The sequence below is a fragment of the Carassius gibelio genome, chromosome B11 (genome assembly GCF_023724105.1).
Source record: "Carassius gibelio isolate Cgi1373 ecotype wild population from Czech Republic chromosome B11, carGib1.2-hapl.c, whole genome shotgun sequence".
In the NCBI taxonomy this organism is placed as follows: Eukaryota; Metazoa; Chordata; class Actinopteri; order Cypriniformes; family Cyprinidae; genus Carassius; species Carassius gibelio.
This window is the reverse complement of record NC_068406.1, coordinates 1,907,451-1,926,803: the sequence shown is the minus strand read 5'-3', so window position 1 is coordinate 1,926,803 and position 19,353 is coordinate 1,907,451. Positions and strand designations below refer to the sequence as shown.

General features: G+C 37.3%; 1 long non-coding RNA gene across 1 annotated transcript in view; it reads left to right on the top strand.

The window, feature by feature from the left end:
* Window positions 1-16,809, top strand: part of LOC127968395 (uncharacterized) — a 114,743-nt gene extending 97,934 nt beyond the window's left edge. Inside the window, exons 2-3 of the long non-coding RNA XR_008155968.1 lie at window positions 5,249-7,294; window positions 16,686-16,809. This is a non-coding gene — a long non-coding RNA (uncharacterized LOC127968395). The remainder of the gene's footprint in view (window positions 1-5,248; window positions 7,295-16,685) is intronic.
* Window positions 16,810-19,353: the final 2,544 nt, after the last annotated feature.

Below are 19,353 nucleotides of genomic sequence, written 5' to 3'. Positions count from 1 at the left end.
TTTCAGATCACATTGAGTCAAAGTTTACCAATTTATTCATACAGATATATCTAATATTTATAATTATGCCAGATTATGATTGCAATGAAACCTGAAAAATGACATAAAAGCCCATAAAAACAGAAGACTTGCAATAGGTTTTATCACCCATCATTTATTTTAATTATCTATATATATAACAAAATGTGTGCATCTGTGTGTGGGTTTAAGCATGCTTATTGAGTATTAATATAGTAGTTTAAACATTTCATGTTTGTGTGTGTCTGTAATTCTGTTCTATTCTTTTACTGTCAGCCATATCTAGGTTATTTAAAATCAGTGCAGTACTATTATCTAGACTGTGAAATTATACATAAATTGCGTATGCTTCTTTGGAATGAAATTAAGACAACACATAACAGTTATAAAGGTTAAAGAGACAGTGTTGTATGATAAATTGCATTTACGACCACTAGATGTCACTGGAAGACCACTAATGGGCTCACTAAAGACTAAAACATTACAGTTCATTGTCTCGATGATTGATTCATCTAGAAAAATATATATTACTATTATTTAATATTACTGTTCAAGCATTTAAGATCACATTGAGTGAAAGTTCAACAATTTATTCATACATGTATATCAAATGTTTACTATTATGTCAGAATATGAATGCAATGAAACCTGACATAGAAATGTAAGAAAATAAGTCTTTCTGTGAGTTGTGTGTCACCTATAATTTATTTCAAATATCTACATACAACAAAATGTGTGGGCATGTACTTCTCTCTGTGTGTGTGTGTGTGATCATGCTTATTGATTATTCATATAATAGTTTAATTACAACAAAGCTTTGCAGAGATATAGCCTCAGACTCATTTTGTGAAGATGCCTGACATCTGAAGCAGCGCTGTACAAAAACGGTTTCGTCTATTGACACGAAATCCATAAATTTTTGTCAGCACGGTCTGAAGATGATCTGATTCAATTTTGGTGAAAATCAGACAAACGGTTGAGGATGAGTTTAAAAAAAAAGGTTTTCAACATGAATCAAAATGGCGGACAGGAAGTTTTGCTTAATATGACATAATTGGTATGTATGTTGTCGGCATGTCCCAAGGAACATTTTGAGACATGTTTCATTATAATAGGCTAATGCAATCAAAAGTTATTAGCATTATTGGAAATGTAATAATTAGCGGTTATTGATTGGTTTATTACTCTTGTCCAATAGGTGGCGCGGTGACCAAAATGATGTGGCGTGGTCTATGTGATGTGACAATGTCACATATTAAGTTTTGTGTAAATATCTCCAACCTTTGCAGAGATACAGCCTCAGATGCAGTTTGGCATCTTTCCAGCAAATTCGTTGGTACGCTAATTGAAAACGGTTACGTGTATCGACACAAATTCCATAACTTTTTGCCAGCATGGTCTGAAGATGATCCAAATCAAATTTGGTGAAAATCTGAGCAACGGTCTAGGAGGAGTTCGAAAAAGTAGGTTTTCAACATGAATCAAAATGGCGGACAGGAAATTTTGCCAAAATTGACAAATGGGGTATCGGTGTTCTCGGCATGACCCAAGGAATCTATCAACATCAGTTTTGTTACAATAGGCTAATGTATGCAAAAGTTATTAGCATTTTTCGAAAAAATCGTTATAACTATTGACCACAAGGTGGCGCTGCCCCCAATTTTTTTGTGTACATTCAGGGCATGGAGCCGGACATTTTTGTAATTATTTGCGAAACGATACGGAACTTCATTCTTAAGATACAGCAATTTACAACTAAATTCAAAATGGCCGACGCCCAAAATGGCCGAATTGGGAAAATCCGGTATCATTCGACTCGGAATGATGCACTGAATCTAAAGACACCACTTTTGTGATTTTTGGCAAAACCGTTCAGAAGTTATGAGCAAAAACATGCATTTTTCATATCTCCTGACCACTAGGGGGCACAGCGCCGAAACACTGCAGGTAGTCCCAGGGAATGGTTGATATAAGACCCACCAAGATTGGTCTCAATAGGCCAAACCGTTGCGGAGATATAGCCTCACGTTCACGTTTGCGTGCTTTTCGAAGAATTCGTTCATGAGCTATTCGGAAACGGTTTGAGAAATCAACTTGAATTCCATAACTTTTTGCCAGCATGGTCTGAAGATTATCTGATTCAATTTTCGTGACAATCGGTGCAACGGCCTAGGACGAGTTCGAAAAAGTAGGTTTTACGAACAATTGACGATAGCGAAAAAACTAAGCCTTGCGATTTTTGAATTTCGGTGTCCATTCGACTCGGCATGAGCCAAGGAATCACAGGAAAAAAGAATTTTCATTTTGTGGCTTACGGTTCAAGAGTTATTAGCATCAAGTTTTCGAAAGTTTAGACAATTGGTGGCGCTAGAGAGTTTGAGTTAGAGACTTCAAATTTGCTACGGTTAATGTTCAGACAGTCCTCTATTAGTGTGCCAAATTATACAACTTTCCCGCAATCGGTTCTATGGGCTACCATAGACTTGGGGTGGAAGAAGAAGAAGAATAAATATAGCTGCAAGCAGCAATAACGGGGCCAAGCACTACAGAAGCAAGCTTCAGACGAACGGCAGGAATGAGTAATCAAGACAGTTTTAAGATTATTTTAGGCAAAATGGCTTGAAAACAATAAACACAACAACTAGTAATAGGATTTATTGGCTTATCACGTTGTAACCAATAGGTGGCGCTGTTACCAAATTAGTTTGGAATGGTCAGTGTGAGGTGACGATGACACATACAAAGTTTGGTGCAAATATGTCAAAGCTTTGCAGAGATACAGCCTCAAATGCATTTTGGAACCCTTCCAGCAGATTCGTTGATGCGCTAAATGAGAACCGTTTCGTATATCGACACGAAATCCATAACATTTTGCCAGCTTGATCTGAAGATGATCCACGTCAAATTTGGTGAAAGTCTGACTAACGGTCTAGGAGGAGTTCGAAAAAGTAGGTTTTCAACATTAATCAAAATGGCGGACAGGAAGTTCAGCCAAATAAGGAAAACTTGGTATCTATGTTCTCGGCCTGTCCCAAGGAATCTATTAAGATCAGCGTCATGTCAATAGCCAGATCTTTTCAAAAGTTATTAGCCTTTATGTAAATTGATTTATAACTTTTGACCACTAGGTGGCACTGTTTCAAAATATTTTGAGTACCTTCAGGGGATGGTGTTGTTGGCACATTCTGAGTTTCGTAATATTACACCAATGCATTTGTTTAGTATAGCATTTTATTTCAAAAAACTGTATTGAAGTCAATGGGAATTTCATGTTTTGTTCTATTATAGCGCCACCAAGAGGCTCAGTCCCACCATTTTTTGTATGTGTCCTCAGAGTGAGCCCATACATATGTGTGTCAATTTTGGTGAAAATATCTCAATTCACTTCAGAGTTATAGACATTTATATGAAAAAGCATGTAAAAAATGACTGACTCTTGACTTTGATTGAATATTACTACCCCTTACTATCAATATTTTGGCATTTGGGCATTGTCGTATAGCTATCGACCTATGTTTCCGAACTTCTGACGGTGGTTTCGTCTCGATCAGACAAGCGGTTTCGAAGATATAGCCAAATGTTTTTTAAGCGCTAAATCACAACGCTACACAAACCGTAAGGCGAAACCTAGCATGTTTGGTATCGTAGGACTCGGTAAGGTTTCAGGAGTCCTATTTGATGAGTCTGGTAAAAATAAATCGACCACACCCAAAGTTATAAGCATTTAAAAAAAGAAGATCACCACTAGGTGGCGCTGTTTCGAAACTTCTCACGCTCCTTCAGGACATTGTGTTGATGACCCATACCAAGTGTTGTAACAATCCGTTGATGCGTTCTGAAAATACAGCATTTTAGCACAAAATTCAAAATGGCCGACAGTCAAAATGGCCGAATTGGTAAAATTGGATATCAGTCGACTCGGCATGTTGCCCTGAATCTAACAAGACCAATGTTATGATTTTTGGACAAACTGTTCAGAAGTTATAAGCAAAAAGAGCAGTTTTTCATATCTCCGGACCAGTAGGTGGCGCTGTGTCCAAACACAGCATGTTGCCTCAGGTCATGCTTGTTATGACATGTACCAAGTTTGGTCTGAATAGGATAAGTCGTTGCCGAGATACAGCCTTACGACTGTTTTTGTAAGCACTATGTAAAATTTGTTAGAGCGTTTATCGAAAACGGTTTGACGAATCAATTTGATTTGCATAACTTTTGGTCAGCACTGCCTGAGGATGATATGGTTCAATTTTCGTGTGAATCGGACAAACCGTCTAGGACGAGTTCGAAAAAGTAGGTTTTTAAAAAATTCAAAATGGCGGCCATATTTCTATGACGAAAAATGACTGGATAGGGTGCAATCGAATTGGCATGAGCTCAGAAATCAGAGGAAAAAATAATTTTGTTGATTGGCCTTACGGTTAAAAAGTTATTAACAAAATAAAAGTGAAATTTTGGACAGTTGGTGGCGCTAGAGGGATTGACTTAGACACACCAAAATTGGTGTACTTAATGTTGGCACTGTCCTCTATCAGAATGTCAAACCATTACAACTTTCCCGCATTCGGTTCTATGGGCTGCCATAGACCCCCAGTCGGAAGAATAATAATAATAAATATAGCTGCAAGCAGCAATAACGGGGCCAAGCACTACAGAAGAAAGCTTCAGACGAATGGCAGGAATGAGTAATTAAGACAGTTTTAAGATTATTTTAGGCAAAATGGCTTGAAAACAATAAACACAACAACTAGTAATAGGATTTATTTGCTTATCACGTGTAATCAATAGGTGGCGCTGTTACCAAATTAGTTTGGAAAGGTCAGTGTGAGGTGACGATGACAAATACAAAGTTTGGTGCAAATATGTCAAAGCTTTGCAGCGATACAGCCTCAAATGCATTTTGGCACCCTTCCAGCAAATTCGTTGATGCGCTAAATGAGAACCGCTTCGTATATCGATACGATATCCATAACATTTTGCCAGGATGGTCTGAAAATGATCCACGTCAAATTTGGTGAAAATCAGACAAACGGTCTAGGAGGAGTTCGAAAAAGTAGGTTTTCAACATTCATCAAAATGGCGGACAGGAAGTTCAGCCAAATAAGAAAAACTTTATATCTATGTTCTCGGCGTGACCCAAGGAATCTATGAAGACCAGCATGATGTCAATAGCCAGATTTATTCAAAAGTTATTAGCCTTTATGTAAATTAAGTTATAACTTTTGTCCACTAGGTGGCGCTGTTTCAAAATATTTTGAGTACCTTCAGGGGATGGTGTTGTTGGCACATTCTGAGTTTCGTAACATTACACCAATGCATTTGTTTAGTATAGCATTTTATTTCACAAAACTATATTGAAGTCAATGAGAATTTCATGTTTTGTTCTATTATAGCGCCACCAAGAGGCTCAGTCCCACCATTTTTTTTATGTTTGCTCAGAGTGAGCCCATACATATGTGTGTCAATTTTGGTGAAAATATCTCAATTCACTTCAGAGTTATAGACATTTATATGAAAAAGCACGTAAAAAATGACTGACTCTTGACTTTGATTGAATATTACTACCCCTTACTATCAATATTTTGGCATTTGGGCATTGGCTTATAGCTATCGACCTATGTTTCCGAACTTCTGATGGTGGTTTCGTCTCGATCAGACAAGCGGTTTCGAAGATATAGCCAAATGTTTTTTAAGCGCTAAATCATAACGCTACACAAACCGTAAGGCGAAACCTAGCATGTTTGGTATCGTAGGACTCGGAAAGGTTTCAGGAGTCCAATTTAATGAGTCTGGTGAAAATAAGTCGACCACACCCAAAGTTATAAGCATTTTAAAAAAGAAGATCACCACTAGGTGGCGCTGTTTCGAAACTTCTCACGCTCCTTCAGGACATTGTGCTGATGACCCATACCAAGTTTCGTAACAATCCGTTGATGTGTTCTTAAAATACAGCATTTTAGCACAAAATTCAAAATGGCCGACAGTCAAAATGGCCAAAATGGTAATATTGGATATCAGTCGACTTGGCATGTAGCCCTGAATCTAACAAGACAAATGTTATGATTTTTGGACAAACTGTTCAAAAGTTATAAGCAAAAATAGCAATTTTTCATATCTCTGGACCAGTAGGTGGCGCTGCGCCGAAACACAGCATGTAGCCTCAGGTCATGCTTGTTATGACATGTACCAAGTTTGGTCAGAATAGAATAAATCGTTGCATAGATACAGCCTTACGACTGTTTTTGCAAGCGTTACGTAAAATTTGTTTGAGCGTTTATCGAAAACGGTTTGACAAATCAATTTGATTTGCATAACTTTTGGTCAGCACTGACTGAAGATGATCTGGTTCAATTTTCGTGTGAATCGGACAAACCGTCTAGGACGAGTTCGAAAAAGTAGGTTTTTAAAGAAATTCAAAATGGCGGCCACATTTCTATGACGGAAAATGATTTGCTATGGTGCAATCGAATCGGCATGAGCTCAGAAATCAGATGAAAAAAGAATTTTGATGATTGGCCTTACGGTCAAAAAGTTATTAACAAAATTAAAGTGAAATTTTGGACAGTTGGTGGCGCTAGAGGGAATGTCTTAGACACACCAAAATTGGTGTACTTAATGTTGGCACTGTCCTCTATAAGAATGTCAAACCATTACAACTTTCCCGCATTCGGTTCTATGGGCTGCCATAGACCCCCAGTCGGAAGAATAATAATAATAATAATAATAATAAGAACGCCAACAAAAACAAGAGGGTCCTACGCACCTTCGGTGCTTGGCCCCTAATAACGCCAACGGAAACAATAGGTGCCTACGCACCTTCGGTGCTTGGCCCCTAAATATAGCTGCAAGCAGCAATCACGGGGCCAAGCATTCCAGCGGCAACATCAGGAGCTAAGCATATGTAGCATCAGACCAAATGCAACAATGAATAATGAAATTAATAATTGCATGATTGTAATTGAAATGGCTGAAAATCGTTAATAAAAGTTCCACAGCGAGGAGCTAAGCATGGCATGGTGCATCAGACCAAATGCAACGAGTAAGAAAAGCAATTATTGGAAGAGTGTAATTGAAACAGCCAGTAAAACTCCAGTAAAATGATGCATTATCATTTTTGGAAAATAGGTGGCGCTGTAATCAAATCGCTTTGTTGTGTTCTGTGGGAGGTGACAATGTTGTGGGCAATTTCTTTCAAAATACTTACAGACCTTTAGGGCAATGAGTCGAACATGCCCACCGAGTTTCGTTCCGATCGACTTCCATTAACCTTGTCAAATAGGTGCTTAAAGTTGTTTGGCCAATGGCGGCCATGTTTTTTAAGATAAGTGAAATTCCTCATAGAGCACTTGTGCCACATTGGGCCATATCAATTTTCAAGTTGATTGGATCAACGGTTGCTTAGTTATAGCCATTTGATTTTTTTTCATCCTGTAGCGCCACCAAGTGGCAGATATGGAAAAAAAATAATAATTTGACTAAAGTTTTCGTTCATGCATATGAGTTCTGAGTTTGGTGAAGATATCTCATTTTGTTCCCGAGTTATAGCCTTTTTCATAAAATTGGTCCACGAATTTGAATGTTTTGGGTCACCTGGTTTTTTGCTCAGTCTTGATCAAACCACTGCAATAATATTCTCTGGACTCTCTAGATCAATAATTTTCAAAAATATGTTGCATTTTGTCCTTTGGTTAGCTATAAGAGGTCATTTAGGAAAGGGCCGTGGCCACATGTAACCTAAAGCCTATAAAACTGAAACAAAAACTCAAAACTTTATGAAACTTGGTTATAACATGTGAAAGATGACCCACCAAGCATGCAAAGTTTCATTAAGATCAGAAAATAGCTGGTGCTATAACAGTTAAAATGGCCTAAAAAACAAAAGATTTCTGTTGTGAATGGCATTAAACTGCAAAAAAAAAGGGTAATATAATCACACATGCATTAGATCTGTATTTTTTTCTAAACAATCATGCAAAATTTAACAGAGATTAGGTACAAAAGAACACTGTAATATTTATAAAGCTTCAAAACCCAGTGTTGAATAAAAAATTGCAATTATAACCACTAGATGTCACCGGAAGACCACTAATGAGCTCACTAAAGACTAAAACATTACAGTTTATGGGCTTGTTGAGGGATTCATCTAGAAAAAATGTATATTACTATTATTTAATATTACTGTTCAAGCATTTCAGATCACATTGAGTCAAAGTTTACCAATTTATTCATACAGATATATCTAATGTTTATAATTATGCCAGATTATGATTGCAATGAAACCTGAAAAATAACATAGAAGCCCATAAAAACAGAAGGCTTGCAATAGGTTTTATCACCCATCATTTATTTTAATTATCTATATATATAACAAAATGTGTGCATCTGTGTGTGGGTTTAAGCATGCTTATTGAGTATTAATATACTAGTTTAAACATTTCATGTTTGTGTGTGTCTGTAATTCTGTTCTATTCTTTTACTGTCAGCCATATCTAGGTTATTTAAAATCAGTGCAGTACTATTATCTAGACTGTGAAATTATACATAAATTGCGTATGCTTCTTTGGAATGAAATTAAGACAACATATAACAGTTATAAAGGTTAAAGAGACAGTGTTGTATGATAAATTGCATTTACGACCACTAGATGTCACTGGAAGACCACTAATGGGCTTTGCAGAGATATAGCCTCAGACTCATTTTGTGAAGATGCCTGACATCTGAAGCAGCGCTGTACAAAAACGGTTTCGTCTATTGACACGAAATCCATAACTTTTTGTCAGCACGGTCTGAAGATGATCTGATTCAATTTTGGTGAAAATCAGACAAACGGTTGAGGATGAGTTTAAAAAAAAAGGTTTTCAACATGAATCAAAATGGCGGACAGGAAGTTTTGCTTAATATGACATAATTGGTATGTATGTTGTCGGCATATCCCAAGGAACATTTTGAGACATGTTTCATGATAATAGGCTAATGCAATCAAAAGTTATTAGCATTATTGGAAATGTAATAATTAGCGGTTATTGATTGGTTTATTACTCTTGACCAATAGGTGGCGCTGTGACCAAAATGATGTGGCGTGGTCAATGTGATGTGACAATGTCACATATTAAGTTTTGTGTAAATATCTCCAACCTTTGAAGAGATACAGCCTCAGATGCAGTTTGGCATCTTTCCAGCAAATTCGTTGGTACGCTAATTGAAAATGGTTACGTGTATCGACACAAATTCCATAACTTTTTGCCAGCATGGTCTGAAGATGATCCAAATCAAATTTGGTGAAAATCTGAGCAACGGTCTAGGAGGAGTTCGAAAAAGTATGTTTTCAACATGAATCAAAATGGCGGACAGGAAATTTTGCCAAAATTGACAAATGGGGTATCGGTGTTCTCGGCATGACCCAAGGAATCTATCAACATCAGCTTTGTTACAATAGGCTAATGTATGCAAAAGTTATTAGCATTTTTCGAAAAAATCGTTATAACTATTGACCACAAGGTGGCGCTGCCCCCAATTTTTTTGTGTACATTCAGGGCATGGAGCCGGACATTTTTGTAATTATTTGCGAAACGATACGGAACTCCATTCTTAAGATACAGCAATTTACAACTTAATCCAAAATGGCCGACGCCCAAAATGGCCGAATTGGGAAAATTCGGTATCATTCGACTCGGAATGATGCACTGAATCTAAAGACACCACTTTTGTGATTTTTGGCAAAACCGTTCAGAAGTTATGAGCAAAAACATGCATTTTTCATATCTCCTGACCACTAGGGGGCACAGCGCCGAAACACTGCAGGTAGTCCCAGGGAATGGTTGTTATAAGACCCACCAAGATTGGTCTCAATAGGCCAAACCGTTGCGGAGATATAGCCTCACGTTCACGTTTGCGTGCTTTTCGAAGAATTCGTTCATGAGCTATTCGGAAACGGTTTGAGAAATCAACTTGAATTCCATAACTTTTTGCCAGCATGGTCTGAAGATTATCTGATTCAATTTTCGTGACAATCGGTGCAACGGCCTAGGACGAGTTCGAAAAAGTAGGTTTTACGAACAATTGACGATAGCGAAAAAACTAAGCCTTGCGATTTTTGAATTTCGGTGTCCATTCGACTCGGCATGAGCCAAGGAATCACAGGAAAAAAGAATTTTCATTTTGTGGCTTACGGTTCAAGAGTTATTAGCATCAAGTTTTTGAAAGTTTAGACAATTGGTGGCGCTAGAGAGTTTGAGTTAGAGACTTCAAATTTGCTACGGTTAATGTTCAGACAGTCCTCTATTAGTGTGCCAAATTATACAACTTTCCCGCAATCGGTTCTATGGGCTACCATAGACTTGGGGTGGAAGAAGAAGAATAATAATAACGCCAACAAACACAATAGGTGCCTTCGCACCTTCGGTGCTTGGCCCCTAAATATAGCTGCAAGCAGCAATCACGGGGCCAAGCATTCCAGCGGCAACATCAGGAGCTAAGCATATGTAGCATCAGACCAAATGCAACAATGAATAATGAAATTAATAATTGCATGATTGTAATTGAAATGGCTGAAAATCGTTAATAAAAGTTCCACAGCGAGGAGCTAAGCATGGCATGGAGCATCAGACCAAATGCAACGAGTAAGAAAAGCAATTATTGGAAGAGTGTAATTGAAACAGCCAGTAAAACTCCAGTAAAATGATGCATTATCATTTTTGGAAAATAGTTGGCGCTGTAATCAAATTGCTTTGTTGTGTTCTGTGGGAGGTGACAATGTTGTGGGCAATTTCTTTCAAAATACTTACAGACCTTTAGGGCAATGAGTCGAACATGCCCACCGAGTTTCGTTCCGATCGACTTCTATTAACCTTGTCAAATAGGTGCTTAAAGTTGTTTGGCCAATGGCGGCCATGTTTTTTAAGATAAGTGAAATTCCTCATAGAGCACTTGTGCCACATTGGGCCATATCAATTTTCAAGTTGATTGGATCAGCGGTTGCTTAGTTATAGCCATTTTAGTTTTTTTTTTCATCCTGTAGCGCCACCAAGTGGCAGATATGGAAAAAAAAATAATTTGACTAAAGTTTTTGTTCATGCATATGAGTTCTGAGTTTGGTGAAGATATCTCATTTTGTTCCCGAGTTATAGCCTTTTTCATAAAATTGGTCCACGAATTTGAATGTTTTGGGTCACCTGGTTTTTTGTTCAGTCTTGATCAAACCACTGCAATAATATTCTCTGGACTCTCTAGATCAATAATTTTCAAAAATATGTTGCATTTTGTCCTTTGGTTAGCTATAAGAGGTCATTTAGGAAAGGGCCGTGGCCACATTTAACCTAAAGCCTATAAAACTGAAACAAAAACTCAAAACTTTATGAAACTTGGTTATAACATGTGAAAGATGACCCACCAAGCATGCAAAGTTTCATTAAGATCAGCAAATAGCTGGTGCTATAACAGTTAAACAGGCCTAAAAAACAAAAGATTTCTGTTGTGAATGGCATTAAACTGCAAAAAAAAAGGGGTAACATAACCACACATGCATTAGATCTGTATTTTTTCTAAACAATCATGCAAAATTTAACAGAGATTAGGTAAAAAAAAGAACACTGTAATATTTATAAAGCTTCAAAACCCAGTGTTGAATAAAAAATTGCAATTATAACCACTAGATGTCACCGGAAGACCACTAATGAGCTCACTAAAGACTAAAACATTACAGTTTATGGGCTTGTTGAGGGATTCATCTAGAAAAAATGTATATTAATATTATTTAATATTACTGTTCAAGCATTTCAGATCACATTGAGTCAAAGTTTACCAATTTATTCATACAGATATATCTAATATTTATAATTATGCCAGATTATGATTGCAATGAAACCTGAAAAATGACATAAAAGCCCATAAAAACAGAAGACTTGCAATAGGTTTTATCACCCATCATTTATTTTAATTATCTATATATATAACAAAATGTGTGCATCTGTGTGTGGGTTTAAGCATGCTTATTGAGTATTAATATAGTAGTTTAAACATTTCATGTTTGTGTGTGTCTGTAATTCTGTTCTATTCTTTTACTGTCAGCCATATCTAGGTTATTTAAAATCAGTGCAGTACTATTATCTAGACTGTGAAATTATACATAAATTGCGTATGCTTCTTTGGAATGAAATTAAGACAACACATAACAGTTATAAAGGTTAAAGAGACAGTGTTGTATGATAAATTGCATTTACGACCACTAGATGTCACTGGAAGACCACTAATGGGCTCACTAAAGACTAAAACATTACAGTTCATTGTCTCGATGATTGATTCATCTAGAAAAATATATATTACTATTATTTAATATTACTGTTCAAGCATTTAAGATCACATTGAGTGAAAGTTCAACAATTTATTCATACATGTATATCAAATGTTTACTATTATGTCAGAATATGAATGCAATGAAACCTGACATAGAAATGTAAGAAAATAAGTCTTTCTGTGAGTTGTGTGTCACCTATAATTTATTTCAAATATCTACATACAACAAAATGTGTGGGCATGTACTTCTCTCTGTGTGTGTGTGTGTGATCATGCTTATTGATTATTCATATAATAGTTTAATTACAACAAAGCTTTGCAGAGATATAGCCTCAGACTCATTTTGTGAAGATGCCTGACATCTGAAGCAGCGCTGTACAAAAACGGTTTCGTCTATTGACACGAAATCCATAAATTTTTGTCAGCACGGTCTGAAGATGATCTGATTCAATTTTGGTGAAAATCAGACAAACGGTTGAGGATGAGTTTAAAAAAAAAGGTTTTCAACATGAATCAAAATGGCGGACAGGAAGTTTTGCTTAATATGACATAATTGGTATGTATGTTGTCGGCATGTCCCAAGGAACATTTTGAGACATGTTTCATGATAATAGGCTAATGCAATCAAAAGTTATTAGCATTATTGGAAATGTAATAATTAGCGGTTATTGATTGGTTTATTACTCTTGTCCAATAGGTGGCGCGGTGACCAAAATGATGTGGCGTGGTCTATGTGATGTGACAATGTCACATATTAAGTTTTGTGTAAATATCTCCAACCTTTGCAGAGATACAGCCTCAGATGCAGTTTGGCATCTTTCCAGCAAATTCGTTGGTACGCTAATTGAAAACGGTTACGTGTATCGACACAAATTCCATAACTTTTTGCCAGCATGGTCTGAAGATGATCCAAATCAAATTTGGTGAAAATCTGAGCAACGGTCTAGGAGGAGTTCGAAAAAGTAGGTTTTCAACATGAATCAAAATGGCGGACAGGAAATTTTGCCAAAATTGACAAATGGGGTATCGGTGTTCTCGGCATGACCCAAGGAATCTATCAACATCAGTTTTGTTACAATAGGCTAATGTATGCAAAAGTTATTAGCATTTTTCGAAAAAATCGTTATAACTATTGACCACAAGGTGGCGCTGCCCCCAATTTTTTTGTGTACATTCAGGGCATGGAGCCGGACATTTTTGTAATTATTTGCGAAACGATACGGAACTTCATTCTTAAGATACAGCAATTTACAACTAAATTCAAAATGGCCGACGCCCAAAATGGCCGAATTGGGAAAATCCGGTATCATTCGACTCGGAATGATGCACTGAATCTAAAGACACCACTTTTGTGATTTTTGGCAAAACCGTTCAGAAGTTATGAGCAAAAACATGCATTTTTCATATCTCCTGACCACTAGGGGGCACAGCGCCGAAACACTGCAGGTAGTCCCAGGGAATGGTTGATATAAGACCCACCAAGATTGGTCTCAATAGGCCAAACCGTTGCGGAGATATAGCCTCACGTTCACGTTTGCGTGCTTTTCGAAGAATTCGTTCATGAGCTATTCGGAAACGGTTTGAGAAATCAACTTGAATTCCATAACTTTTTGCCAGCATGGTCTGAAGATTATCTGATTCAATTTTCGTGACAATCGGTGCAACGGCCTAGGACGAGTTCGAAAAAGTAGGTTTTACGAACAATTGACGATAGCGAAAAAACTAAGCCTTGCGATTTTTGAATTTCGGTGTCCATTCGACTCGGCATGAGCCAAGGAATCACAGGAAAAAAGAATTTTCATTTTGTGGCTTACGGTTCAAGAGTTATTAGCATCAAGTTTTCGAAAGTTTAGACAATTGGTGGCGCTAGAGAGTTTGAGTTAGAGACTTCAAATTTGCTACGGTTAATGTTCAGACAGTCCTCTATTAGTGTGCCAAATTATACAACTTTCCCGCAATCGGTTCTATGGGCTACCATAGACTTGGGGTGGAAGAAGAAGAAGAATAATAACGCCAACAAACACAATAGGTGCCTTCGCACCTTCGGTGCTTGGCCCCTAATAAATATAGCTGCAAGCAGCAATTACGGGGCCAAGCACTCCAACGGCAAATGTAGGAGCTAAGCATGGCATGGAGCATCACACCAAATGCATTAATGAGCAATAACAGCAATTTTAGGATTATTGTAATTGAAATGGCTAAAAAAATCATAAATACAACCTCTAGTAGCATGATCTACTGGCTTATCAAAATTGACCAATAGGTGGTGCTGTTATCAAGTCAATTTGGTGTACTCTGTGTGACTTTTCAATGACACAAACAAAGTTTGGTGTCAATATGCCAAAGCATTGCAGAGATACAGCCTCAAGTGTCATTTTGGCATTGTGCCTCAAATTCGTCGCTGTGGTATGCAAAAACGGTTTTGTCTATCGATACAAAATCCATAACTTTGTGTCAACATAGTCTGAAGATCATCTGATTCGAATTTGGTGAAAATTGGACATACGGTTCATGAGGAGTTCGAAAAAGTAGGTTTTCCACATAAATCAAAATGGTGGACCGGAACTTCAGTAAACACTGGCATATTTGGTATCTATGTTATCGGCATAAGCCAGGGAATATTTTGAGCCCAGTTTCGTTGCAATAGGCTAATGGACTAAAAAGTTATTAGCATTTTAAAAAGTGTAATTACTCATGGATAATGAATGGTTTATTACTCTTGACCAATAGGTGGCGCTGTTACCAAATTTATGTGGCATGGTCAGTGTGAGGTGGCGATGACACATACAAAGTTTGGTGCAAATATGTCAAAGTGTTGCAGAGATACAGCCTCAAATGCATTTTGGCACCCTTCCAGCAAATTCGTTGATGCGCTAAATGAGAACCGTTACGTATATCGACACAAAATCCATAACTTTTTGCCAGCATGGTCTGAAGATGATTCACGTCAAATTTGGTGAAAATCTGAGCAACGGTCTAGGAGGAGTTCGAAAAAGTAGGTTTTCAACATTAAGCAAAATGGCGGACAGGAAGTAAGGCCAATTTTCACATTATTGGTATCAATACTCTCGGCATGACCCACAGAATATAGCGAGACCATTTTAATTTTAATAGACTAATTTATTCAAAAGTTATTAGCGTTTATGTGATATTTCATTATAACTATTGGCCACAAGGTGGCGCTGCCACCAAACTTTTTGAGTACCTTCAGGGCATGGAGCCGAATATTTTTGTAATTATTTGCGAAACGATACGATGCTGCGTTCAAAAAATACAGCATTTTGAAACATAATTCAAAATGGCCGACGCCTAAAATGGCCGACACAGGAAAATTGGATATCATTTGACTCGACATGACTCACTGAATCTAAAGAGACCAGTTGTGTGATTTTTGGCCAAACCATTCAGTAGTTATAAGCCAAAATATGCATTTTTCATATCTCCTGACCACTAGGTGGCGCTGTGTCGAAACACAGCAGGTAGTCTCAGTTCATGCTTGTTATAACACACGCCAAGTTTGGTCTCAATATGACAAACCGTTGCCGGGATATAGCCTCACGTGCATGTTTGCGTGCTTTTCGTCAAATTTGTTTACGTGTCATTCGACAACAGTTAGACGAATCAACTTGAATTCCATAACTTTTTGCCAGCATGGTCTGAAGATGATCTGAGCCAATTTTCGTGGCAATCGGACTAACCGTCTAGGACGAGTTCGAAAAAGTAGGTTTTTCGAATAATTGAAAATAGCGAAAAAACTAAACCTTGCGATTTTTGAATTTTAGGGTTCATTCGACTTGGCCTGAGCCAAGGATTCAGAGGAAAAAAGAATTTCCATTTTCTGGCTTACGGTTCAAAAGTTATTAGCATACAAACATTGAAAGTTTGGACAAGTGGTGGCGCTAGAGAGTAGGAGTTAGAGGCTTCAAATTTGCTATAGTTAATGTTGGGACTGTCCTCTATCAGTGTGCCAAATTATACAACTTTCCCGCAATCGGTTCTATGGGCTGCCATAGACTTGCGGCGGAAGAAGAAGAAGAAGAAGAAGAAGAAATATAGCTGCAAGCAGCAATCACGGGGCCAAGCATTCCAGCGGCAACATCAGGAGCTAAGCATATGTAGCATCAGACCAAATGCAACGAGTAAGAAAAGCAATTATTGGAAGAGTGTAATTGAAACAGCCAGTAAAACTCCAGTAAAATGATGCATTATCATTTTTGGAAAATAGTTGGCGCTGTAATCAAATCGCTTTGTTGTGTTCTGTGGGAGGTGACAATGTTGTGGGCAATTTCTTTCAAAATACTTACAGACCTTTAGGGCAATGAGTCGAACATGCCCACCGAGTTTCGATCCGATCGACTTCCATTAACCTTGTCAAATAGGTGCTTAAAGTTGTTTGGCCAATGGCGGCCATGTTTTTTAAGATAAGTGAAATTCCTCATAGAGCACTTATGCCACATTGGGCCATACCAATTTTCAAGTTGATTGGATCAGCGGTTGCTTAGTTATAGCAATTTTAGTTTTTTTTTTTCATCCTGTAGCGCCACCAAGTGGCAGATATGGAAAAAAAAAATAATTTGACTAAAGTTTTTGTTCATGCATATGAGTTCTGAGTTTGGTGAAGATATCTCAATTTGTTCCCGAGTTATAGCCTTTTTCATAAAATTGGTCCACGAATTTGAATGTTTTGGGTCACCTGGTTTTTTGTTCAGTCTTGATCAAACCACTTCAGTAATATTCTCAGGACTCTCTAGATCAATAACTTTGAAAAAATATGTTGTATTTTGTCCTTTGGTTAGATAACATTTAAACAGGCCTAAAAAACAAAAGATTTCTGTTGTGAATGGCATTAAACTGCAAAAAAAAAAGGGGTAATATAATCACACATGCATTAGATCTGTATTTTTTCTAAACAATCGTGCAAAATTTAACAGAGATTAGGTAAAAAAGAACACTGTAATATTTATAAAGCTTCAAAACCCAGTGTTGAATAAAAAATTGCAATTATAACCACTAGATGTCACCGGAAGACCACTAATGAGCTCACTAAAGACTAAAACATTACAGTTTATGGGCTTGTTGAGGGATTCATCTAGAAAAAATGTATATTACTATTATTTAATATTACTGTTCAAGCATTTCAGATCACATTGAGTCAAAGTTTACCAATTTATTCATACAGATATATCTAATGTTTATAATTATGCCAGATTATGATTGCAATGAAACCTGAAAAATGACATAGAAGCCCATAAAAACAGAAGACTTGCAATAGGTTTTATCACCCATCATTTATTTTAATTATCTATATATATAACAAAATGTGTGCATCTGAGTGTGGGTTTAAGCATGCTTATTGAGTATTAATATAGTAGTTTAAACATTTCATGTTAGTGTGTGTCTGTAATTCTGTTCTATTCTTTTACTGTCAGCCATATCTAGGTTATTTAAAATCAGTGCAGTACTATTATCTAGACTGTGAAATTATACATAAATTGCGTATGCTTCTTTGGAATGAAATTAAGACAACATATAACAGTTATAAAGGTTAAAGAGACAGTGTTGTATGATAAATTGCATTTACGACCACTAGATGTCACTGGAAGACCACTAATGGGCTTTGCAGAGATATAGCCTCAGACTCATTTTGTGAAGATGCCTGACATCTGAAGCAGCGCTGTACAAAAACGGTTTCGTCTATTGACACGAAATCCATAACTTTTTGTCAGCACGGTCTGAAGATGATCTGATTCAATTTTGGTGAAAATCAGACAAACGGTTGAGGATGAGTTTAAAAAAAAAGGTTTTCAACATGAATCAAAATGGCGGACAGGAAGTTTTGCTTAATATGACATAATTGGTATGTATGTTGTCGGCATGTCCCAAGGAACATTTTGAGACATGTTTCATGATAATAGGCTAATGCAATCAAAAGTTATTAGCATTATTGGAAATGTAATAATTAGCGGTTATTGATTGGTTTATTACTCTTGACCAATAGGTGGCGCTGTGACCAAAATGATGTGGCGTGGTCAATGTGATGTGACAATGTCACATATTAAGTTTTGTGTAAATATCTCCAACCTTTGCAGAGATACAGCCTCAGATGCAGTTTGGCATCTTTCCAGCAAATTCGTTGGTACGCTAATTGAAAACGGTTACGTGTATCGACACAAATTCCATAACTTTTTGCCAGCATGGTCTGAAGATGATCCAAATCAAATTTGGTGAAAATCTGAGCAACGGTCTAGGAGGAGTTCGAAAAAGTAGGTTTTCAACATGAATCAAAATGGCGGACAGGAAATTTTGCCAAAATTGACAAATGGGGTATCGGTGTTCTCGGCATGACCCAAGGAATCTATCAACATCAGCTTTGTTACAATAGGCTAATGTATGCAAAAGTTATTAGCATTTTTCGAAAAAATCGTTATAACTATTGACCACAAGGTGGCGCTGCCCCCAATTTTTTTGTGTACATTCAGGGCATGGAGCCGGACATTTTTGTAATTATTTGCGAAACGATACGGAACTTCATTCTTAAGATACAGCAATTTACAACTAAATCCAAAATGGCCGACGCCCAAAATGGCCGAATTGGGAAAATTTGGTATCATTCGACTCGGAATGATGCACTGAATCTAAAGACACCACTTTTGTGATTTTTGGCAAAACCGTTCAGAAGTTATGAGCAAAAACATGCATTTTTCATATCTCCTGACCACTAGGGGGCACAGCGCCGAAACACTGCAGGTAGTCCCAGGGAATGGTTGTTATAAGACCCACCAAGATTGGTCTCAATAGGCCAAACCGTTGCGGAGATATAGCCTCACGTTCACGTTTGCGTGCTTTTCGAAGAATTCGTTCATGAGCTATTCGGAAACGGTTTGAGAAATCAACTTGAATTCCATAACTTTTTGCCAGCATGGTCTCAAGATTATCTGATTCAATTTTCGTGACAATCGGTGCAACGGCCTAGGACGAGTTCGAAAAAGTAGGTTTTACGAACAATTGACGATAGCGAAAAAACTAAGCCTTGCGATTTTTGAATTT